At 39.8% G+C, this 25,634-nt stretch overlaps 1 pseudogene; it reads left to right on the top strand.

Annotated features, from left to right (window-relative positions):
• Positions 1-19,749: 19,749 nt before the first annotated feature.
• LOC117521279 lies at positions 19,750-25,179 on the top strand (annotated as a pseudogene).
• Positions 25,180-25,634: the final 455 nt, after the last annotated feature.

The following is a 25,634-nucleotide window of genomic DNA, read 5'->3' as shown; positions in this document are numbered from 1 at the left end:
ACGAGGCTTCGCTGTGTTTTGTATGCTGTCATACATCAAAGTTGGTTTACAAGACTTTTGTATTTTTGCAACAAGGCATATTTTGCGAGAGACACTGGGGAAAACCTGATTTTCAGCCAGGATGATTTTCAATTTCAGCCTGGCGTCACCATGCCGACGATATGCCTGTTTCAATCGGATTCACTTCAGCGATCGCTTCTGATCGTCAATGCGAAGCCGAGGGAATCAGAGCAACTTTGTTTTTTTTTTTTTTTAAGCTGCACTGTTTGAGGTCTCGTTAAAACTACCAGAATGGAGGTGTCCACTCAATCCATCCACTCTTTGTTCATGGATTGAACCATGGAGCCAATGGAGTCGGGGAAAGAATGCGAGTCGAGAGAGGTGATACTGTGTCTAAAATATCAATGAGGGAGCTGCTGCCAAGTTTTGGAGTTCACAAGAGGGAATCGGACTTGTTTTAAAATACATACAGGACCAGGAAATTCAATACTCCATGTAGTGACGTGTCTTTGATTAATTTGCTCTTAACAGGAATTATTTTAATTTGGAATAAAACTAAACAGACTAACATTTTTAATAGGTCATAACAGAGTTTGTTCCCTTTGATATTGCAGTAACTACATCGTCTATTAGGGATGCGTCATTCGTCATTTAGTATTATTTAACACATGCTGGAACTGTGTTTGATCAGGTGAAACTTTAATGTGAAACTCCGCCAAAAAAAAAGTGAAACAAATTCATCAGAACAACAATACACGTTCCTTGTGTTTCCACACTTCTTTGATTTCAAAGATATTTATCTTAACAGGATAATAATTTGTGAAAGTCTCTGACATTTGTGGCTAGCTAGCATGATAATAAATCCATGGCTTGGAACATTTTTTAGTTAATTAGAGTCAATCAATCCAAACTTTGCTCACTTACCGGTGTGAAACCAGAGTATAATGAGCAGAAATCAGCATGGTGATTGGAAAACACAAATTACAGCTGTTAAAGAGAAACTCATCCACTTTTCTTCTGTTGATGCCCGTGCCTGCTGCGAGGATTTAAAATTAGCATGGCATTCCTTTAATGGATGGTGGGGGAATGCGTTTCTTTATAATTAAAAAAAAAAAACAACAGCTAATATCCTCGCAGGTTAAAATAAGAGGCTTTAGTATGATGACATGACAACTTTTTTAAAGTGCACAACGGTCAATCTGCACATTAAAAATGTATACATTTTTTGTTTTATCACAAGATTACTAGTAGTTTGTGACATTTACCTAAAATGCATGCATGTGGGCTTTCCTGTTTTATATGTAAATATCCTTGATACGTACAGAATAAGGGATGAAGATTGTGTAGAACTGTAATCAGGGCTACGTTTATTTCATTCTCGACGTATTCCATACACCTTTCATGTATGGTGTAATGGTGTGAGTAATATGTTAACAGGATCCTAATAGGACTGATGCCTACTGCTGTCTGATCTCAGCTCTCAGACGGCACATGACCTGGCTGATGGTGGCCACGACAACGTATATGACCTCATCCCCTGGAGGTAATTTCCTCTTAAGAGCCCTTGGAAAGGGAGAGCTTATGTTGTTGAGCTCATGTCGTCAGAGCTGGTAACAGCAGCTTGCCATTGTATTAATTATTGTCAGGGAATCCAAGGGGTGTAGATAATACAGAATGCACTGGTTGGTCCCATTTGTTTCACTTGTCAGTGGAGTGAATAATTGGGAGTGCTGACCATATTAGACACAGAGAATTTCTAAAAGATATGACTGAAACAGTTGCAACAAAAGTACAGCTTGGAAATTAAAGCTTAATGTCTGAGAATTTCAAATCAGTAAGGAATAATTTGCCAGCATCCCGTTGCCAAAGGAATTTACTCAAGTTTGGCTCTGTCAACGAGTTCTGATTCTTTACAAAATGTTGACTTAGAATACTATGTTTATTTATAGAAACATGGTTATTGTATTTTATGTTTTGCATACATTTTAGTTTAATACTACAACCCCTGGCAAAAATTATGGAATCACCGGCCTCGGAGGATGTTCATTCAGTTGTTTAATTTTGTAGAAAAAAGCAGATCACAGACACGACACAAAACTAAAGTCATTTCAAATGGCAACTTTCTGGCTTTAAGAAACACTATAAGAAATGGCAGTCAGTAACAGTTACTTTTTTAGGACCAAGCAGAGGAAAAAAATATGGAATCACTCAATTCTGAGGAAAAAATTATGGAATCACCCTGTAAATTTTCATCCCCAAAACTAACACCTGCATCATATCAGATCTGCTCGTTAGTCTGCATCTAAAAAGGAGTGAACACACCTTGGAGAGCTGTTGTACCAAGTGGACTGACATGAATCATGGCTCCAGCACGAGAGATGTCAATTGAAACAAAGGAGAGGATTATCAAACTCTTAAAAGAGAGTAAATCATCATGCAATGTTGCAAAAGATGTTGGTTGTTCACAGTCAGCTGTGTCTAAACTCTGGACCAAATACAAACAACATGGGAAGGTTGTTAAGGCAAACATACTGGTAGACCAAGGAAGACATCAAAGCGTCAAGACAGAAACTTAAAGCAATATGTCTCAAAAATCGAAAAATGTACAACAAAACAAATGAACGAATGGAAGGAAACTGGAGTCAACGTCTGTGACCGAACTGTAAGAAACCACCTAAAGGAAATGGGATTTACATACAGAAAAGCTAAACGAAAGGTATCATTAACACCTAAACAGAAAAAAACAAGGTTACAATGGGCTAAGGAAAAGCAATTGTGGACTGTGGATGACTGGATGAAAGTCATATTCAGTGATGAATCTCGAATCTGCATTGGCAAGGTGATGATGCTGGAACTTTTGTTTGGTGCCTTTCCAATGAGATTTATAAAGATGACTGCCTGAAGAGAACATGTAAATTTCCACAGTCATTGATGATATGGGGCTGCATGTCAGGTAAAGGCACTGGGGAGATGGCTGTCATTACATCATCAATAAATGCACAAGTTTATGTGATATTTTGGACAATTGAAAGGATGTTTGGGGATGATGAAAAAACATTCCTTGCAAAAAGACACATAGGGTCAATGTCATGGCATAGGGTCAGTGTCAATGAGCAGATCTGATTTGATGCAGGTTGTTAATTTGGGGGATGAAATTTACAGGGTGATTCCATAATTTTTTCCTCAGAATTGAGTGATTCCATATTTTTTTTCCTCTGCTTGGTCTAAAAAGTAACCGTTACTGACTGCCACAATCTTTTTTTCTTGATTTCTTATAGTGTTTCTTAAAGCCAGAAAGTTGCCATTTGAAATGACTTTAGTTTTGTGTCATGTCTGTGATCTGCTTTTTTTCTACAAAATTAAACAACTGAATGAACATCCTCTGAGGCCGGCTGATTCCATAATTTTTGCCAGGGGTTGTATATTTAATATTTTTGTTACCTTTCCCATGAAGGTTAAGTATTTGTGCATGACTATGCTGTTAGCAGCATTACTCAAAAATTACATTTTTATTAAAATTGGTGAAAAGGTTGAGTGCCATCATGGAAAGCATTATGTATTGAGATGACTCTAGAAAATGGGAAGAGCAATTAATGGAGTTGTACTAAAGTTGCATCATGTTGGTTGGTGCTTCATTTGTCTTATACAAATATCACTCATGTCATAAATCATCAAGTTCATTCATATTTATGGCTGCAAAGTGAGCAACATCAATAACATCCATCCGTGCATTCGAGCCCTCTTCAGTATTTTAATGTCTGTATACAATCACTACCAGTTTCAAATGCTGCAGTATCAGTCATGGAAGGCCACTCATTAGGCTATACTGTCTTGATGTAATTTAAGGTTACTCTGTTTGCATGGAATTAATGATCTCTCTTTGAATTTTTATTTATTTATTTTTAACATTTGTAACAGATCAGAGCCACTTTTACCAGTTCTGGACAGTAGAACTATTCAGTCCTGATGCCTTGTCCACATAGTAACATAAACTACATTAATATGATTTTCACCAAATTTGGCCTGGACATTCTAAATGAGTGTATCTTGAAAGTGTTTGAGCACAATTGAGTTTCACCAAGGGTCTCTAACCCCCCCCCCCCCAAAAAAAACACCACACTTAACACTAATTAACACAGCTAGTTTTATTTTCATTCATCTTTATTTGACTGACTAGATCCATATTTGGACTTTATATGACTGTATACAATCATTTTAGTGCAGTTTGAACAAATCTTGAGTCCATTTAATTTTTCTACTTTCGAACAACTTTTTTGACTAAAGTTTAGTCCAACTTTAGTGGGGAGCTGGCAATCAAATACTGTGGTGCAAATTACCTGCAGAGGTTTCTTGGTGCACCAGTGTGCTTTGTTATAAATGGTCTGTATTTGATACAACCATCTCTGACTGAAATATGTTTACTGGAGCTGGAGTGTGTAATTAGTACAGATCTTACTAAAACTTTGCAAATAAGGTTTGACCTGGTCTCTGACAGATATCATTAAATTCTAGGAAATGGGTCAGACTGGAACTTTATTTATAAATTGTAAATTTAGTAATTAGGCAGTTTGAAAATGTACAGAAAATGTTATATCTTACCTTAATAGATACTTCATATTCTGCGGGCAGATTTGTTGAAGTTGTATGGCCTCTGGGTTTTTTTAAGCTTTAAGTCATAAAATAATTTTCTTTGGCACCACTTTAATTTTATTCATTAGCATTGAAATAAGGGATTATATATGATGTTGCCCATGTGATCAAAATTCATGCTGTCTGGAAACAATTTAGTATTTATCCCCCTTCAGGGGGAGAAATTATGAATTGCAATCAGATGGCCATGACCTACATTTATAGTGATGTCAGATCACCTGGGGGCATCCGCAATCTGCGTGAAGGATGCTGAGATGGGCACTGTGACTGGCAACCTGAGTCAAGAAAGGCAGCGTGATGTCAGCTGGCTGCTCGCTCCAACAAAATAAACAAAGATGGCAGAAAGAGCTCGGAAACATCTTATTTCTGTATAACTCTGTTTGTCATATATTTTGTAAAAAAAAATAGCGAGAAATAAACACTTCTAAATCTAAAATGCTGGTTTTGAAACCAAATAATATCTCTGAAGTGATTTATAAGCCATTTTACCGTTAGCCTGCATGCCCCAGAATGCACATCACGCAAGTGGGTCAGGTCACAGGTAATCTCAAAATCTCACGCATGCGCACAAACACTTCTTCCTGTAGTTAGTCTGCACGATGCTGTAAGAACAAGAAAATCACCATACAATTCCTCCCAGGTAAGTATGTTCTCTTCAATAAAATAAGCTGTAATTTTGCAACATGTTTTAAAAATAAGCCTACATTATAATTCTTGGATTTTGGTAGAAACTAAATTTTGCCAGTTTTGCGAAATTTGAAAGGCCGTACAACTTAAGAGGTTTTTCTTTTGTTTTGTTTTTTTTTTGGGGGGGGGGGGGGGGTTGCACATGGGACATTTGTGTATTAATTCCTAGACATATGACCCTCTACTTTGGTTTTCCAGCTGCGTGTCAATCCAATCACAATCCAACTTAATTCTTTTCAAGGTTTGAGACCACTGATATAGTTTTCAGTGGAAAGGTGCTACTAATACAATGGGGCTCATCTTGCAATTCTCCCAAGGAATAACTATCAGTCCTGCTACAGCAGCTTCAGCGTCCCTAGGTGACCGCGCCACTGAGCCCGTGCTCGCTCCATCGCACCCCACTCTACGCCTGCTGCCACCCTGAAGGTAGATGCATCACGCTGGGGAGACAAGGCAACAGCACCCCCCACCCCCCTTCAGCCTACAAACCTGCTCCAAGACACGGTGGCCTCCTGCCGCCCCACCACATTTTGAGTCTGTACCGAAGGTCCCAGTCACTTAGGCTATCCCTCAGGTGAGCCTCCACCTCCATGTCTCCTCCCACCTGAACTGCACGAGCACTACCCTTTGTCATTTCAGAATACCCACACACACCACACACGGGCTCCTGCAATCACTCTGGAGGGGGACACCGCCTGTTCTCTGCTCACCTCCCGGCTGCCGGCTGACTCTCTGAGCCGTGTCTGCGGTGGCTACACCATGTGTGGGGATCTAGGGGTTTTTAAACAGCAGGCCTCCCATCCTCCCCGAATGGCAAATATAAGTGCCTGCAATTCATTATTACGAGGCACATTTTATGAATCATCTCTGGCTAACTTTGATCTGCGATGACAAGCATGCAATAATAAGCCCCATAATGAAACATAATCGAGAAAACGGCACCATTAAAGGCTTTAATTACATCTGTTCCAAATTCTATATTATCCATGATAAAGGAAATCAAAATTATATATCTACTTTCTAATTTATCTAACTTTTCCCAGCTTACAGTAGTGAGTTTAATTTTTGCTCATAATAAATTGCCCTAAACACGTAAAACCATTGCCACAGCCAGTTAAAATAATTGTGCAGAGTCTGAAGTACTGGGTTTTGGGTACTCCCAGTCAGGAGCTTTGACATTGGGTAAACACAGCAATGTCCTCAAATATCCAAATCAACCATCATAGATCAGAAAACATGCAGGCAGATGCCAAATCTTAGGAAAACTGTATGCAGTTAACTGTGGGTCTATAATTCAATGGGAACTGAAAGCTTTGTAATTACTGGTTTACTATAACCTGCAGTTTGTACAAAAAAATTTTCACACTGAAGATGCTGCCTGCAGCATATTTTGCCTCCCAACTAATACATTTATTTTGCCACCAGAACCCATTTAAATGAACACTATCACTAACATAAATTACAACTTCCACTTTATAGGTTGCCATACTGCACCGCACTTAGTTAACAAAATATTTTACAAACAAGATGATATCACCCTCAGCATGATATTAATATGATATGTTCTCTGATCTGTAAACAGCTGGTTATCTTGCTTTTCCATGATAAGAGAAAGTGCTGAGGATTTACACTTGGTGAGCACATTTGGGCTGAATCTTTCACACGTCACAAATTGCAGATGGGAAGCAGTGATCTTGAACAGCCGATCACATTTCCGTGACCATCTGACACCTTCCATATTAGGAAAATAATACTTCTATCTTAGCATACCCTCTGCAGCAGTCAGCAAAGGAATTATGCCTGGTAGAGTTTGCTATTCACAACTTTGGTGCTTCTCCTTTGTTTTGTTTCATAGCACTGATGAGATGAAATGTTCTTTCTTTAATCAGTTATTCCAAGCCACAGTAATTTGATGTTTTGCTGGAGTTTTTTCCCCCTCTTCAGATTTACTGCTATACACATTATGAAATACTATAATCATTAAAAATAAAAATAAAACATACAGTAATACTTTTAAATTATGGTGAATTCATGTATGCAGTAATTAACATTAGCTTACAGCCAGTGAATCATTTTTAAGGGTGTTAATGTTCACTAACATATTATTTTAGACATTATGTCATCATCTATATTTATACACCATAATAACATGATACCAAACACAGATAATTCTTAATTCATTGTTAGTTCATGCTTATTACAGCCACTTACATAGACACAATTGATAAATGAGTTCTAAACACATTTGTTAACTCTTAATTCACTGTTCATTAATGCTTATTACAGCAATAACATCAACATAATTAATAAATGATTACTAAGCACAGTTAATGCCAGACTTAATCAACTCTTAATTCACTGCTCATTAATGCTTATTACAGCAATAACTAACACCAGCATCATAATACATGGTTACTAAGCACAGTTAATTTCACTGTAATAATGCTATTTGGCCCACTAATAAGCATGAAGAACATTAACTAATGGTTACTAAACACAGTTAACGCTTGGATAGGTCATGTTATTACACCACGACTAAAAATAAACAACATTAATTATTAATAAGACAGTTAATGCTTAATTCACTGTCGGTTAATGTTTATTTCATCACTAACTAAGATGAACACCGTAAATGAGTACTAAGCATGAACTATTAATTCATTGTTAAATAATGCTAATTATACTACAAACATTAACATAAAAAATACAGATGACTCCTAATTCACTATTAGTGCTATAATAAGCATTAACTAACATGAACACAATAAATGCTTACTAAGCATTAATTTACTATTAATTCATTGTTCATTAATCCATATTACAGCGCACACATTAACACAATAAATGAAACACAGTTGACTCTTACTTCACTGTTAATTCATTCATTTTCTATATACCCGCTTACTCCGGTCAAGGATCACATAGGGTGACGCATATCCCAGCAGTCATAAGGCGTGACATGGGGTACACCCTAGACATTCACTGTTAATGCTTATTACAATTAATAAGTGATTGCTAAATATTAAAGAACTATCAATTCATTGTTCATTAATTCTCACTACAACATGAACATGACCATAAGAAGTGAAACACATTTGACTCTTAATTCATCTATATTATAATATCCAAGTGGCCTCTGTGTGCGTACATGCATGCATGTGTGCATGTGTATGGCTTCGATCACAGAGAAATTGGAGACGGCTGACATTTCCTGTTTGGTATGCTTATGTATTTTGGGTCAAGAATGAATGCTGCAAAAACAGAAAGGTGATAGGACTAATGTTTTGGTGAAATTTGCGATATTAGCTCACAACAGTGATCAATGGACATTGTGCTGCAGTGCACCATAGGAGTTCAAGGTTTAGGGATTTTAAATGTTGGTATTGTGGTTTGTGTTAGTTTAACAGTGTTGTTAGTGTTATTGATTTATTGTGTTTTTATAGTTCAATTGGTTTAGTCAGTTTAGTTAAGTGTCATGTTGCCATCGCCATGAATGAGAAGGGGAGTGCATTTGAGGTCTTCCGCCACAGTTTCAGTTTGTAGCTGTGTAAAATTAAAAGCACCTGCTTGCAGTAGAATACAGAAAAGACAAAAAGCTCTGTGTGGTGCGTGCATATGTGTGTGCGTGCGTGCGTGCATATAACTTCGATCACAGACAAACCGGAGAGCTGACATTTTCTGTTTGGTATGCTTATGTATTTTGGGTCAAGAATGAACGCAGCCAAAACGGAAAGTTGATCGGACTAATGTTTTTGGAGAAACTACGGATATTAGATAACAGCACAGACTGGTGTGATAATTGCACTCTGGACTCACATGCCATTCCAACAGGGGGCGGTAAATCATCTATATATTAAAAGCTGGCTTGTCTGCGTGATTTTATTCATTAAGTTCAATATAAATACATAATATAATTCTAAATATGTTCAAAATACATATATGACACAAGAAAGTGAAAACACTTATTTCCATTGTGGCCCATTTAAAAATTAAATTACAAAATAGACGTAATAATAAAATATTAATAATAATGAAGTTAGATAATGCAATTAGTAATCATTAATTAATGCCTTCAAGACAGCATTTTTTCCCAGGGACATTCATGCAGTATTAATAATAATAATAATAATAATAATAATGATAATAATATAATATTAGTGTGTATATGATAACAAGAACCTAAACAATATATAAATACATTAACACAGTAAATTAACATGAAAAAAATTACATCATTAACAGGAAATAAAAGGGTTGAGTTCTTCTAAAATCTGTTGATGTCTAAGGTTCTAAAAACATTCTGGAGTCACACGTCATTCCAACTCATTATCAAAACGTTGCACAATTTATTACCACCCTTGAAAAAGACCACTACCTATGTTATGAACACTACTCAGTCTACACGCTAACTAACTAACATGAACAATATTAAGACATTTCGAAGCACATTAGTTAATTCACTGTAGTGTTATTGCAGCACTAACTAATATGAAACATTAATGATGATTACTAACACATTCATTAACGTTTAATTAACTGATAATTCTTGCTTATGACTGCATTAGGAGCATGGCAGTGTGGTGATCCACTTTCTTTCAAAACAAAGTTCCCAGTTCAAGATCACCTGTGCCCAATTCTCTGTATAATGTGCAGTTATATCAGGAAATGTGCCCAGTGTAAAATTTGTGCCAAAACAACATGCAAATCCATATTAGATCTGCTGTGCTGACCCCTAGCAAAAAAAAAAAAACTTACTCACCTTTACTGCATTATTTAATGTCAATTAATTTACCCTTATTGTAAAGTATTACCAATCACACTGTAATTGAAGCAGTACACAAAATATATTCTGAACTGACAGTACATACTTATTTAATATAGGTATAAAGATGATAATTAGTGCATGCATATCTTTTTTGTTGGCAGTCTTCTCCATTGTGTCTTCTCATTTCCAGATTGCTGAGACTTTAAAAAAAACATTTACCATAGTGGTAGATACGGTTTCTGTAATATGACAGATAAATACGAGCCTGGTTAACTGGTACAGAGAGTTGTAAATCACTGTAGTGTGATTCTTTGTCTCAAAGGGTTTAATTAGTCTAGAAATTCTTCTCTTATGTGATGACCCCCCCCCCCCCACCCTCTGCACACTGCAACAACTTACAACCATAAACGCCCTGCAATCTGAAGACCAGTGGCCTCAGGAGACTGAGTTGCAACAAAGAGCTGAAAGAGTTGGAAATGGTAATTTCATTGTGTTAGAATAGCTTGCTCGAGACTTGGGTAATGTAGTGCTAACTGAGCGCTGGTAAAGATAACAGTATGTGATGCCAATGTGAAATACAGGGAAGTACTGAAGTGCTCGGTGGTGTTTGCGTCCTTTGAAAACAAGGTAAACATGATAACACGCCACGCAGCATCACCAACCATAAATATATTTTGTTAGTGGTTTCAAACCACTAATTAAAAATTACAGTATTGCCGTATTATAATGATCGGAAGTGTGACGCACAGTTTAATCAGCTCACAGGGTTCATGTTAACTGAATGTGATCAGTAGATGGAGACGTGGGGGATATGCAGGTGGTTTGCTTGTCAAATATTCAAACATCATTCTGGTTGCCTTTTTTATTAAAGCTACCTTTATGTATGTGGCCTGTTACTGCTTTGACGGTAGCGTGGCGTTGCTCTATTTCATAGTACATGAACAAAACCATTTATCCCTATCTGTCATTTCATAACTTGCATGGTATCTGTCACTTCTGGTCCCATGGGAGTCTTGTGTGTAAGTTTTTACTCTAATTGAGCTCTTTATTTAATTGACAGTTTACTCCGTCCAAATAAGTCATGTTTAACCATTTTTGATTAGATACACAGGAGTGTTATTTTGCTGTAACTGTGTGGTTTTGCACCCATAGCTACCAGTGTTATCCCCCCCAACCGGCACCCCATGCCCTTCCACTGCATGATGAGTGTTACGTGTGTGTTACCTAATTATCGGTGTTCATTATAGTTTCTTAGAATCTAAAGCATCATCTTCAAATTACTTACAACCCCAAATCTGAAAAAGTTGGGACGATATTGAAAATGGGGTGAAAACAAATAAACAAAAAACACACAGTAGTGATTTTTACATTTACTTTGACTTCCGTTTCATTGCAGAGAGTACGATCCCAAGATATTTCATGGTTTGTGTTGTCAGTTTCATTACCACTGCCAACAAAGTTGGAGGAGGTTATGTTTTCACCCTTCTTTATTTGTTTGTGAACAGCCTGGAGCCCACAATTTTTTCATATATTGTTATGACATTTTTACTGAGGATTCATATCCTGATAGCCAAGAACTGATTCAGTTTTCAGAGTCAAAGGGTAAAGTCAGGAAAAATCATTGAAAATTGGAAAAATCCCTATCTTTAACGTTGAACAAATTGTCAAACATTCATAACTCTGTCAAAAAAGATCAAATTTCTTTCATATTTGAAAGCGTTATGTTATTGACTGACAAAGTTTGATCCGGGTCTGATCCAGATTACAGATTTTGTGGCCATTTAAATTTAACATTGAAAACTCCATTTAATGTATATTTTACATTATATCTTAATCAAACGTGCCCCAATCACTCTCATGGCAGCACGGTGGCTTAGTGGTTAGCACTATTGCCTCACAGCAAGAAGGTCATAGGATCGATTCCCACCTGTGGCCTTTCTGTGTGGAGTTTACATGTTCTCGCCGTGTTTGTGTGGGTTTCCTCCGGGTGCTCCAGTTTCCTCCCACACTTAAAGACATGCAGGTTAGGTGAACTGGAAACTTTATAACTGCCCAGGTCTCCCTTGCAAAAGTGATCTTGGTCTCAGTGGGACTAACCTGGTTAAATTTAAAAACGTAAACTATTTGAAAGTGAGGTGCAGACTGGCACTCAATGTCACCTGATAAAGTTTGATCCGGATCTGGGTTGTGGATTTTGTGGAAATTTGAATTCAATATTGAAAAGCCCATTTGGTTACATTTTGCATTATATCTCAATCAAAAGTACCTCAATCAGTCTCATTTTTCTGTTATGGATTTATCTACACCACCAAAATTGGATGGAGGTTCCAATTTTATGCCTGTTTCTCTGTCTTCCAGTTATCAGTCAGAAACCAAGTGCCAAAAAGCAATGACAAATTGTGCATAGTAACAATAACCAGTGTTCTGTGAAAATGATCTGAAAAAGAATTCAGAAACCTAAAAAAGCTGAAAAAAACCCAAAACAAAACCTGACAACACCACAAAAAAAACATTTGATTCAAGTTCATGAACTAAATACGTACTCCTGACATTTGATCATATCAAATTTAGCTTATGAAAAGCCACTTCTAACAGGACTTTGACCTTGAAATTTTTTTCCAAGGTAAAACTGGAATTGGAAACTAGTGTTGGTGTTGTGTGGTACTCTAGTTTAATTTGTTAATACAGATGCATTCCTGCAACACATTAAAAAAATAAATCAATAAAATAATCTTTGTTTAAGTTAGGACTGGGCAATTTAGGGTTAGTATTGAGGTAATAAACGAACAAATAAATAAAGATGTTAAAGGCACTATGCAAATTTAAGATGTTTTGTTATTATTTCAATTTCAGATTATTTTCATTTATGTAGTGCCAAATCAAAGTTGCCTCAAGGCGCTTCACACAAGTAAGGTCTAACCTTACCAATCCCCAGATCAAGCACCCAGGCGACAGCGGAAAGGAAAAACTCCCCCTGAGGAAGAAACTTGATTGATTTTTAGCTATTTTGGGGTTTTATTAAAGTTTGGTATTTTAAATGTCAACTGATGTTGATGCAATATGGGACATGTGCAGTATGGGACGTGCAGTATGGGATGAAGACAATGTGGGATTAGTGCAACATGAGTTATGTCTGCTGGGGGCAGAGGTTTCTGAGCTCGTCTCAACCGCCCCCAAAATCTCCTGATGTATTTAATATTTACTGAAGTATGTGTATGCGTAAGTTATGTGTGAGGGTGGGCATTGTTTTTGAAGATGCACAAGCAAATTTCGTTGTGCTGGTTTACTGTGCAATGACAGTAAAGGTGATTCTGATTCTGAAACCTCAAGCAGACCAGACTCAAAGGGGTGACCCTCTGCTTGGGCCACGCTACCAACACAAATTACAAAACAATTCACAAAACGAATATACAGGAAATGTTGCCAGTGCACAGGACATGAGGGTTTCAGAAACAGACACCACACCCATCTCAGGATGGAGCCGCACCTCAAACAGAGAAAGGAATCAGGAATCAGCAAGACAATAAATACAGTATAATTTGTCAGCATTAAGCAACAAGAAAAACAAAAAAAAAACTAACGTGATCGCCAGCCACCAGCCCAAAAGCTTCACTAAAAGACCCAGAATTTAGATAAAGTTGAGGCCACAGCGGGCTCCATTTCCTAATAAAATGAATTAAAAGAGTGAAAAGCATAGTAACATACTGTGCCAGTATGCTAGCCATACAAAAGGGAAAATAAGTGCACCTTAAGTCTGGACTTGAAAATCTCTACAGAATCTGACTGTTTTATTGACACAGGGAGATCATTCCACAGAACAGGGGCACAATAAGAAAAGGTTCTGTGACCCGCAGACTTCTTATTCACCCTAGGGACACAAAGTAGTCCTGCACCCTGAGAATGCAAAGCCCGGGCTGATACATAGGGTTTAATTAGGTCAGCTAAGTAAGAGGTGCCAATCCATGAACAACTTTATAGGCACGTAGCAGAACGTTAAAATCTGATCTCACAGGAACAGAAAGCCAGTGAAGAGATGTGAAAATGAGTGTAATGTGGTCAAACTTTCTGCTTCCTGTCAAAAGTAACCCAGAAAATAGAACATACAGAACATTGCAGTAGTCCAATCTACAAGAAACAAACACATGAATCAGGGTCTCAGCATCAGCCATAGACAAGATGGGACGACTCCGCTATATTTTGCAGGTGGAAGAAAGCAGTCCTCATAATATCTCAAGTGTGGCGGTCAAAGGACAACATAGGATCAAAATTACCCCAAGGTTCCTCACTTTGTCAGTGTGATGTATGACACACGAGCCTAGGCTAAGCGTTAGCTGGTCAAATTGATGCCGATGTCTAACTGGACCAAGAACCATCATTTCAGTCTTATCAGAGTTTAAAAGTAGGAAGTTGCTAGACATCCAGCTTCTCACTGATGCAAGGTAATCTTCTCAGGATTTTATGTGGATGAGATTACCAGCAGTTATTGGCATGTATAACTGAGTATCATCAGCATAGCAGTGAAAGGTAATCCAAAAATGTCGCAATATGTGCCCAAGGGGTGCTATATAAAGGGAGAAAAGCAGAGGGCCTAAGACGGACTCCTGTGGAACCCCAAATTTCATGTCACTAAGGTTACAGGTAGTGTTATTGTACAAAACACAGAACTGGTCAGGTATGACGTCAACCACACAAGGGCACTCCCAGTAATCCCAAAATGATTCTCCAGCCTATTGAGTAGAATGTGATGATCCAAATTATAGAAATGTTTAATAACAGTGTTTTTCAAAAAATGATTGGAAGGGATTTACACCTTTCTTTCTCTGCAGTTTGTGATATTACATGATTCAAGGAACCTGGAGGAATTTCAGTATGTAAAGGGCAAGGCCGCAAGCCCAAGGTGAACTCCTGTGATCTTCTATCCCTCAGATGAATAGAACTATCTATCAGTCATCAATAACTGATATAACTACATCGGCAAGGGATTACTCTGAGAAACCTTTGTTTGGCACTACAATACAGAGTTACATTCACAAATGCCATTTAAAAGTTTTACTGAGCAAAAAAGCCTTATGTTTACCTTTCCCAGAAGCAGTGTCAGCTTGGAGGTGTCTGAGTGGGATCGTCACACAGTGGAATTGTATATTGTGGTGAAGTGAATCAGTATTCCAGACCTTTTTTTTTTTTTTTAAAGGTTGCCATGTGCTCCAGACCAATAACGAAAAGGACCATACCGTGTGTTATCAGCAACAACTCCAAAAGTCAAGGTCTGCCATGGGGTTGTGTTACTGCATTTGGTAAAGGTAATTTACACTTAATGCAGAAAAGTACATTGAGATTTGACAGCAACATATGCTGCCTTCAAGACAGCATTCCAGGGACATCCATGCCTTTTTATTTTTTGTCAACAAGACAGTTCAAACCACAAGTCAAGTCTTGGAGCATGTGCTGATGCTGCGCATTGTCGCATCCATGACACCATGTAAATGCATCAGGTCCTGGATGGCAACCACCCAGGTCCATTCCCACATCTCTAAAATAACTATTTGCTGCAGCCCCCAGGTGATAATTGGGCATCCCTTTGTCCTCCTCCACTCACTGGGGTCCTCATCACTCAGGCACCTGTTTGTTGGATTATGCACAGAGAATGCACCATCTGGCCAAAATGTTGAAGTTGATGCTTCCTCACAGTACAAGTGATACTCCCTATCTTAGTCTCTCTCTTAGTTACCCTGTAACCGATTGTTTGATACAAAGTCATTCCAGCAATACCCAAGGATCCTCTGAAGAGACCAAGTTCCAAAGACGTCCAGTAATGGCCTTAGGTCACTAATCTCCAAGTATTACAAGCATACAGCCAGGACACGTTGGAACTTTTTTCTCCTGCAAAGATATCAGCATCGTCAAACACCTCTATCCAGTGACCTCAGGACTCCATAGGCTCTTCCCAGGCGCCTATTGATCTCACAGGCTCAGGACCCAGAGAAATGAATGTCACTACTGAGATAAATAAATGTCTTTACAAATTCAACACTTTCACTACATGCAAATAAACTTCTAACGGCGGAGTCCAGGAAGTCATTAACTGTTGATATTCATGCTTTCATTCTATGAGTACTTGCAGGGCTAGGATGCAGTTGGTTGACTTCTTGAGAGTGAAGCTATGTTATTCTAGTCACTGAGTAGCAAGCAGCTGGATCAGAACCCTATTAAGCATAATCCTTACAAGCAGCTTCCCCGGCACAGAGAGCAGTGTAATACCTCTGTAATTGTTCCAATCCATAAGATCGCCCTTTCCTTTTCAGACTAGGGCAACCTGTAGGAATAATACCCATCTCCCAGATTAAAGCAAAGAATGTTTGCAAATCCACATTCTGCAAATATTAGAAAGACGTGGCTGTGGAAGAAGAGGCATACTAACAGTCCTGACCTGTCCCCAACAGAGAAAGTGTTGAATCCTCAAATGAAAATTGCAACAACAATAACCCTGTACTGTTGTAGACTTTCTGATGTGTTTACAAAAAGAACAGTATAAATTAACACCTGAAACACTTCACAGCTTGTTATTCTCAATGTCAAAACGTCTTTGAGGGCCCCTTCACACATAGTGCGAATATGTACAACTCAGGGAACTCTTGTCGGAACAGCTCGTATGAGTGCACCACAAAACATTGTGCCGATGGGCAGGAATGCACGATGCCGGTGCAACGGTTCGTGCACGCGGGAACACAGTGCCAGCATCTGCGCAATGTGTAACCACATCGTGCAGCTGCTGTAAAATAATAATAATAAAAAAACGTGTCACCCACGCTTTCCTAAAGCTGTGGTTGCTAGTCAGAAACTTTACCACTGAGCTACCATCACTGGCCTATGAAGATGCAGGAAACTGCCTGTTATCAGGAAGGACAAGGACGTATTAAAAAAAATAAAACAAACACCACATATAAAAACATCCATCCATCTATCCATTTCTTCCGCTTTATGACCCATGGTCACAGACGTACAGTCATGAAATGACAGGAATGAGAAGCAGTTCGCTCGTCTCATCATGTCTCCATCTGCTGCCGTCTATCCAGCCAGTCCGCATGCGTGTTCTGCCCGAAACGTGTATCTTGTTGATGGACTGACACTGTATCATGTGGAACAGAGCTCACGTGGGTGAAGTGACAGTCAGATCGCCCGCTGCGTGTTATGATCTGACGGTCCATTTCAACCTGGTGGCAGCCAATGGCTGCAACGTGTGCACATCGCTGCAGCCTGTCGCCGTAGCGATATATGTTTTTACCTTATGCCCACGTGATGACAGGAATTTGGCTGACACCTGCCGCGAGAGGGTTTGATGGGCTCGCACAGCGCACAGTCTGTCTTTCAGCCACTGGTGTGCACAAATAGTTGTAGCAACAGGTGTACGAGGCAGCTGTGATTTTACGTTTTGCACACGATTCCTGCTTCATGCGCACTTTATGTACAAATCAACCAAATTCACACTGTGTGAAAGGGCCCTTAAGGAATGGTAACATTACAGAGTGGTAAATTCTCTAGTGTCCCAAATATTTTGGAATATGTTGGAGGTTTGAAATGCAGGAGAATTGATACTGGTAGATCACACTAGAATGAAACAAAAAGTGCACATCTGGAACAGTGCCAAATTCATGTTAACTGACTAAACATTCTGTTCTGCTTTCTAGATTGTTGAAACATCACTACAAAAACATTGAACATCTGTGGCTGTAGTAAATGAAGACCTGTAAGTGATGTGACACAACTGATGGCTCTGCAAGTGTGAGAGAGGTCATGGGGTCACAGGTGGACAGTGCATCCTGCATGTGATACAATGAGTTCTTATTTCCACTGTGATTTATATCACCGTGGTTAAGTGAATAAAAGTCACTTTGGCTGGTGGTGGTGTTCAGTTTGTCTAACCCCATGATGGTTGCTGTTTATAACTGTATTTTCCTGTAGTTTGGCCTCCAATGTGCAACTGATCATACACAATGAGAAAAAAAAAAACAAAACACCAACCACCGGATTTTCGAACTTTAACTTTGCAGGACTCAAAGTGTTTTTCTTTGCATGCCTGGCAATGAAGAATTATGTATATATATGGTTCATGATGTTGCATATATTATGCATGATATGCACAAGTTAAGTTGTGCAAAGCACCTTCTTCTTTATTTTATTTTTTTGAAGGACTAGCAGGAGCAGAATGAGATGAGGGGGTTATTTTGGCGATGGAGATTAAGGCAGGGGCTTTTTGTCATTTGTGCGAGACAAGCCATTCATCCATCCAGTTTCACAGCCAAAAAAGGCTGGTCCCAGAAATTAGCAGTTTCAGCTCAGCAGCAAAGTCGTCGGGCTGTGAAGGCAGAGAGAAATTGACTAATTAGCAATGCGCACTAAAACTTGACGGTTCTCTCTATAACAGCGAGGGGAAAGAGTCGCTTTTTCTCTCTCTACCCCCCCCCCTTTCTCTTTTCTTTCTTCCATAGATGGTTGAAATCCGCAGTCATATTACGCTCGACAGTTTTTACAATAGCCTTGAGCCATAATTTTGCGAGGTCTCTCCAGCATCCATACCCCTGCATGGTCTCTCTCCACCGGCCATGCACGACCGTTCTCTCCCCAACCGTGGATTCCTATTACTCTCGTTACGACTCACTGAGCCCCAGCCCCAAGGATAATGATGTGTTGTTTCTTGGTAGCATAATTTGTCACACGTATATTTCTTCTTCTTCTTCTCTTGCAGAAAGCACAGCACCCTCTCACACACTCACACACACTTCTTGTTAATTCAGAAGAACAAATGATCAACGTCAACCAAATAAGCCGAAATAGTGACTTTAAGGTATTGGATTCTAATGGTTCTTTGGAGGCGACGCGCTTTAAAGAAAAGGACGTTTCTTGAAAAGGAAGAACAAAGGAAATTCAAGTGAGATTATTTATTTTCTTTTCTGAGTGTGTGCATATGAGTGTGTGTGTGTGTGTGTGTGTGTGTGTGTGTGTGTGTGTGTGTGTGTGTGTGTGTGTGTGTGTGTGTGTGTGTGTGTGTGTGTGTGTGTTTGGGGGGGGGGGGGGGGGGGGGATCCTGGAGATTACTTTCCCCCTTTTTTTTGTCAAGCGCTGAAGTCAGGTAAGTTTTGGCACAGCTGCTCACATCGTTTAGTTGTGACGGGCGCTTTTACGGAATCGACGCTTGTGCCAAGTTTACGCGCATTACGCACGTCGAAATCGCGGTTATTTTAGCGCTGAGGAAATATAACATGTTCTCGTCGCGTTTAACTTCGCCCAAAGCTGCATTTTACGAATATTTTTTTGCGTTACTCACGTTCGGCTCAAAGCGAAACGGAGCCGAAACGCGCCCTCCCCGCTGGCGGCTCGGAGGCGAACTCGTTGCCTTTTGTATGACTCCGTAAACGTAATGTCCTCATTGTGCAGGAGAAGGTGTCAGGCTGAACCCTGCTGCCGCTGCCGCTGCTGCTGCTGCATTCTGTCCGTCCACGGCTGCAGTCGGGTCTCCTTTTTTTTCCTTTTTTAAAAAAAAGAGCCAACTTGAGACGCGTTATGGACGCGGAAAGCGCCGCAGCATCTCCGCGCGTCCGCGTTTTGTTTTGACAGCGCCCTTCAACGCTCAGCCTCCATTTCAATCATCCCGAGTAAGAATGCATAAGAGTGGCACACTGTGGGAACTACTGCGTTTTTGTTTGCTGCTGTACGACCAGTGCCCAAAGTTGAACCCGTCTGAAGCCGTGTTGGATGTCGCCGGCTGGCACGGCGTGAGGTTTCTCTCCCGCCCGCCCCCCCTCCAACTGCATGCGATCAGTGTCATATACTTATGTGAGAAATGTGCAATAGTTCATTGAAATCGGTGACCTGAGGTAAATGGCGTGCATGGTTTATTTGTTGCCTAGGTGGCGTTCACAGACAGGAAGTCATGTCCAGATCGGGTGATAGAACATCCACCTTTGACCCAACACACAGTGACACCCTGCTGCATGGGCTCAACCTCTTGTGGAGAAAACAGCTGTTCTGTGATGTGACTCTCACTGCCCAGGGACAGCAGTTTCACTGCCACAAAGCCGTGCTGGCATCCTGCTCCCAGTATTTCAGAACTCTCTTCTCCTCCCATAATGTAATCAACAGTGAGGGCAGCAAAGGGGACCAGGGGAGCAGCGGGACCCCTTCATCCTCGCCGGATGACAAGCTGATGACCCCCAGCACTAGGCCAATAAATAACCTGGTGCTCCAGGGATGCCTCCTCCATCGGATTACGATTAGTGCTGGAGTACCTGTACACTGCCAACGTGACTCTTTCCCTGGACACTGTGGAAGAGGTGCTGTCAGTCAGCAAGATTCTCAACATCCCACAGATTACAAAGCTCAGTGTGCAGTTCCTCAATGACCAGATCTCTGTGCAGAACTACAAGCAGATCTGCAAGATCGCCGCACTCCACGGACTGGACGAGACGAAGAAGTTAGCCAACAAGTACCTCGTGGAGGACGTGCTGCTGCTAAACTTTGAGGAGATGTGCGCCATGCTAGATGCTCTTCCGCCACCGGTGGAGTCGGAACTGGCTCTCTTCCAAATGTCAGTCCTCTGGCTGAGCATGACCGAGAGACTCGCATGCACTACGCCCCGGACCTCATGAAGAGGCTTCGCTTCGCCCTCATACCTGCCCCGGAGCTGGTGGAGAGGGTGCAGTCAGTTGACTTCATGAGGACCGACCCTGTGTGCCAGAAACTACTCCTAGATGCCATGAATTACCACCTGATGCCCTTCAGGCAGCACTGCAGGCAAACCACTGCCAGCAGGTGAGGAGCATGCAAACAGACAGCACTTTAACATGCACAACAAATGGAAAACAAAAGATGATTGAACAGATCCCCCTGTGCAAAAACCCATTGGGGCATGAGGTTTAAAGCACAGGTAATGAGGATTGTGGTGTTTTCCTGGAAAGGAATTCCATCTGACATGGGGGCTTAATCTATTCCATGCTCCACTTTATCCACAGTTGCAAGGTTACTGTATGTTTCAGTGAAGAAAAACAAGCGTTTATTTCCTCAAACATCTGCATAATTGCTCTGTAATCAGTGTAGACAAGATGCAGCAAACTAGATAAAGGTTATGCATATGATTTGTAGTAACACACATGAATAGAATGTGAAAATCCTGTATTCATAAGTACGGTTAGTGGCAAGTTGTGGTGGAGGTGTAAGGATGCTGCTCACCCCCCAACCCACCCAAAGGAAAGGGGGGGGGGGGGCAGTTTCAAGCAATTTTAGTGCCTCCCCTTCTATAGAAACATTATATTTGGAATATTGAATCCAGTGTTTATTTACAGTGAGGGACAATAGAAGCTTAGCTACATATGTTTGTCTCACACACACACAAAAAATGGACAAAGCTGCCTGGCTTGCTTCCGTGTTTGTCCTGATCAGCACTTTGCAGAGCTGGTAAGTAGACAGGCGCTGTCAGTGAGTTGATTGATTGACAGAGCTGTTGTCAGGTTTTGTTTACAGAGCTGACTGTAGTTAGACAGTGAGGACTAAAAATCTGGAAGAGTGGTCTGACCGGAATTCCAATTTTTAATAGATTACACGTATCTGACGGCCAGATTAACAGTGAAAGCTGTGGCATGAAACTGGCAGCTAAAGTTGAAAATAAAAATTTCCATGTTGATCATTTTACGTTACATACCTATTTTCACATACAGACGTAAATGAGCTCAGAATCAAGAAACCTCCATAATTAGTTTCATGTGGTCTCTGTTTCTCTCTTCTCCATTAATCACCATTATCTTTGTCCAGGGGCTCATTGCATACGAATAACCCCAAAACACTTAAGTCGGGTCAGTAGGAGAGAAAATTCAGTGAGAGAATAGTGATGTACCAAGCATAAACAGTAAATGTGTGTGTGTGTGTGTGGTTTGGGGGGAGATTAAGTCTGAATATAATCATAATAATTTACCCTACATTGTGATTATTATTAGATTTGTGTTAAATCTATTAGCAGCCACATCAGCGGCATTATTGTACAATAAACTGTGCAGTTTTGTGGCTATATCATCATACGCAACAGATGGAAGCGTGTCACAAGTACCTCAGAGAGGTCATATGAATCATTACAGCCAATCAAATGGAGACATTGTATAGGCAAGTTTATGTGCTCAATTGCACTTTTAGCTTCCAGCATGGCACCCTGCAGGACCGTCCTCGCTTCACAGCTAATTGAAAAGTATCTTTAGAGCACAATAACCATTCAGTAACACATCAAAGGGATAAGTATGCTTGTAAGCATTTTTGCACTCAGTGTCGTCATGTATTGCTGAATTAGTAATCTGAATTTCATGGGTTGTACTCAGACAAGGCACATTTGTTTGTGTATTTATTCTCAGTTTTAATCCCACTTTCATTCATTCATACATACATGGAATGTATGCAAGAATTGAGAGCTGCTGTACACACAATAAATTCTGTAATGATGATGAAAATGAAGTAATTTATTTTAATTTTTTTGCATTACATCTGGCCTGTGGCTATTTTACTTCATGGCTTGCTACCTGTTTTGTCTAATAAAACATGGTCATACACCCACATTTCAATATTCCAGAATCCGCTCCAATAAGAGAATGCTGTTACTGGTGGGTGGTTTGCCTCCTGGACCCGATCGTCTCCCCAGCAATTTGGTCCAGTACTATGACGATGAGAAAAAGACATGGAAGATCCTCACAAGTGAGTAGGAGGAATCTGCTTTTTACCTGAGGCGTCTTGTGTTAGCTGCTTTTTTTTTGATGAGGAAAAGTTGTTCCTCTGGATGACTTGAACACAGGTTAATTTCCACGGAAAATGAGGAAAAGAGTTCCCTAAATCCTTGAGGTAATAATGTATCACTATCACTTTTAATATAAGTTTTTAATCAGAGCGTGACTTCACAGTACTGTGAAGTTTCACGCCTGGCTTCCCTTGTTTTCATGAAATATGTTAGCAAGATGTGTGATGAGATTCATTTGAATCTAAAAATCTATTGTGGCAGAAATATTGCAGCAATAACTTAAAAGTCTACCATGATGTTTTTTTTTAAAGCTACAATTAATCAACCTGCTAAATTGAATTACCCTATATGCACTAATAAACAGCATAAAAAATTAGCTGGTGAAGATGTCTTGGTTATTTTGGGTTGAGATAACAAATTTTAAAAAGTCCTGTCACTGTTTTTTTTTTTTTTTTTTTGACAAATTGAGGCAAACATTTAAAAGAAAATGCATAGTGTTTTGATTGATCGAGTAAAATAGCACTACTAACCTAGGGCACTCAGAATGAACACCTCCACAAATGCCACATTTAGCAAAAATATTTTATATCTATTTGGGCCATACAAAACCTTTTTCCACAAACTTTTGCAAAATTCAGTTTATGCGTCAATCGCAGTATCTTGCAATAAATATCTCTTAAAGATGGTTTAAAATTAATGCTATACACTAATACCCATCAATACATAGGTGTTTAGTAACTAACATACAGTAAATGTACTCTCCCAAACAAAATGTGTACTGTGCAAAAATGGCTTTTATTGTTTAAAGCCCCGCTCACACAGCACTAACGAAGGACAGCGAGGCCCAAACGAAACAAGAAATCTGGACTTTCGTTGACTTTCGGAGGCATTGTTTAACCACCGTTCACCTTCATTCCTGCAGCTGGCGCTTCGTCAGAATTTTTAAACTTTTGAAAAATTTGAACATATACCGACGACAACCTCAAATCGTCCGTATTTCATTTTCCTTTATTTCTTGACAGTTTCTTTTCATTTGCTTAGTTTTGTAATGTTAGCATTTCATTTGCCTTTCATTGAACTTCGATCAACCTCCCAAGTTCGATGTACTGAATGAAGGGAACGATATCTGAATGAATCAATAACAACACTTTGCATCCTTGTATCGTTCTTCCAAAAACACACGTGATGAAAAACCTTTTTGTGTAGAAACAAAGAAAGAAAGATAGGATTTGTCTGTGTGTTTGTTAGAGAGAATAAACACAAAATCTGCATAATTATGTAAAAGCAAGTAAAGAGATTCTTCTTCTATTAATTTACAATGCACTGTTAATCTCATATTTTTCAAATAATCTTTCAAAAAGAAAAGGAAAGAAAGGAAAGAAATCAATAGATCTGATACAGTTTGAACTGGAGTTAAACCAGGCTGAATCCTGATGAGGCCTATACTAATCCATCATGTCCACTTAACCCCACAAGTAGAACATAAGAGAGGTCAGGTTAGCACTTTCACGGCTAAGGCGTTGTCGAATCACAAGCCAAATGGTACTTTACTGAAAAGTAGCTTGAGGGGAAGAAGGCCGGGGAACCCTGGGTGTGGGTGGGTGGGGGGGGGGGGGGGGGGGGGGGGGGGGGGGGGGGGTTGCAGGCTGTCATCCTGTTACACTCCTGCCAGAACTGGCAGTTCAGCTTTGTGTTCTGCGAGTTTACACCAGGGATGGCATAATTGACAATAGCTAACAGCGGAGAGCAGTGCAGAGCCTTGTTGAATGGCCAGTAATGATTGGAGCAGACGCCCACTGCCCCAGTCCCAGGGGACAGTAATCCAAGATCCTGTTTCTGATATAATTGTTAGTCAGAGAATTTCTGCTTGGCTAGGCTGGTTCAGATTCCCAAGCTGGCTGACAGTGCCAGGCAGTTTAATAGAAAAACTGGATGCTGAGGTTTTTAAAACAGAAGCGCACTGAACCTGGGCATGGTTCACCAGGAGCTTCTCGTTCTGCTCTCCTACAAAAAGTAAGTTGGAGACAGTAGATTTGCTCTCACAATTTCAGAGCAGTATAAGTAACCATTCAGTTTAGATTGCATTTATTCCATAACTTGTCATTTTTTCTTAATTGGCCAGGTTTTAATTGATTCTGTTTGTCCCTTCTTCAAACAGAATGGTATCGCAGATGAAATTCAGCGAATCTCTGGCTTCTTGGAGTCTTTGACAGATGACTCCACTACCACTGTTGATGCCAGTGTGAAAAACAAGCCGGTCCAGATGCTGCTGGATGGAATTACTAGATGCCTTCAGTTCAACGCAGTGTAATTGGACATTCACCTGTTCCAGACATCTTACTTACTTACCCACACGCTTCACTATTCTCCCTCTTTACTTGCTGCAAATCCATAACAATGAAACAGGTGACTTTCATGCTGCTGTCAGGACTGATCTAATTTTAGCTGGGTGAATGATTGCAATTGGCTTTGCCTCATCAGATAATTAATCTATGTCACCATTAATTGGAAAAGAGAATAATTACAGGCAGTGTTGACAGAAATTCTACGCTTCTCAAGATTCCGAGATCTAATTACAACTAGTAAAACCCTTGACCTTAACTAGCACTTAGTGCACTTTGGCCACCTTGACCATGCCGGTGTAAAGAGGCGATCTCTGGAAACATAGTTTTTTTTGTTATTGCGCCATCACTCCTTCCTCTCTTCACTCTCGGAAAGCTGTCTCCTCAATCACTTTTCAATATTCAATCTTAATTTTGTGGAAGT

The sequence above is a fragment of the Thalassophryne amazonica genome, chromosome 12 (assembly GCF_902500255.1).
Source record: "Thalassophryne amazonica chromosome 12, fThaAma1.1, whole genome shotgun sequence".
In the NCBI taxonomy this organism is placed as follows: Eukaryota; Metazoa; Chordata; class Actinopteri; order Batrachoidiformes; family Batrachoididae; genus Thalassophryne; species Thalassophryne amazonica.
Note: the sequence above shows the minus strand (reverse complement) of the source record. Positions and strands in the feature narration are given on the sequence as shown.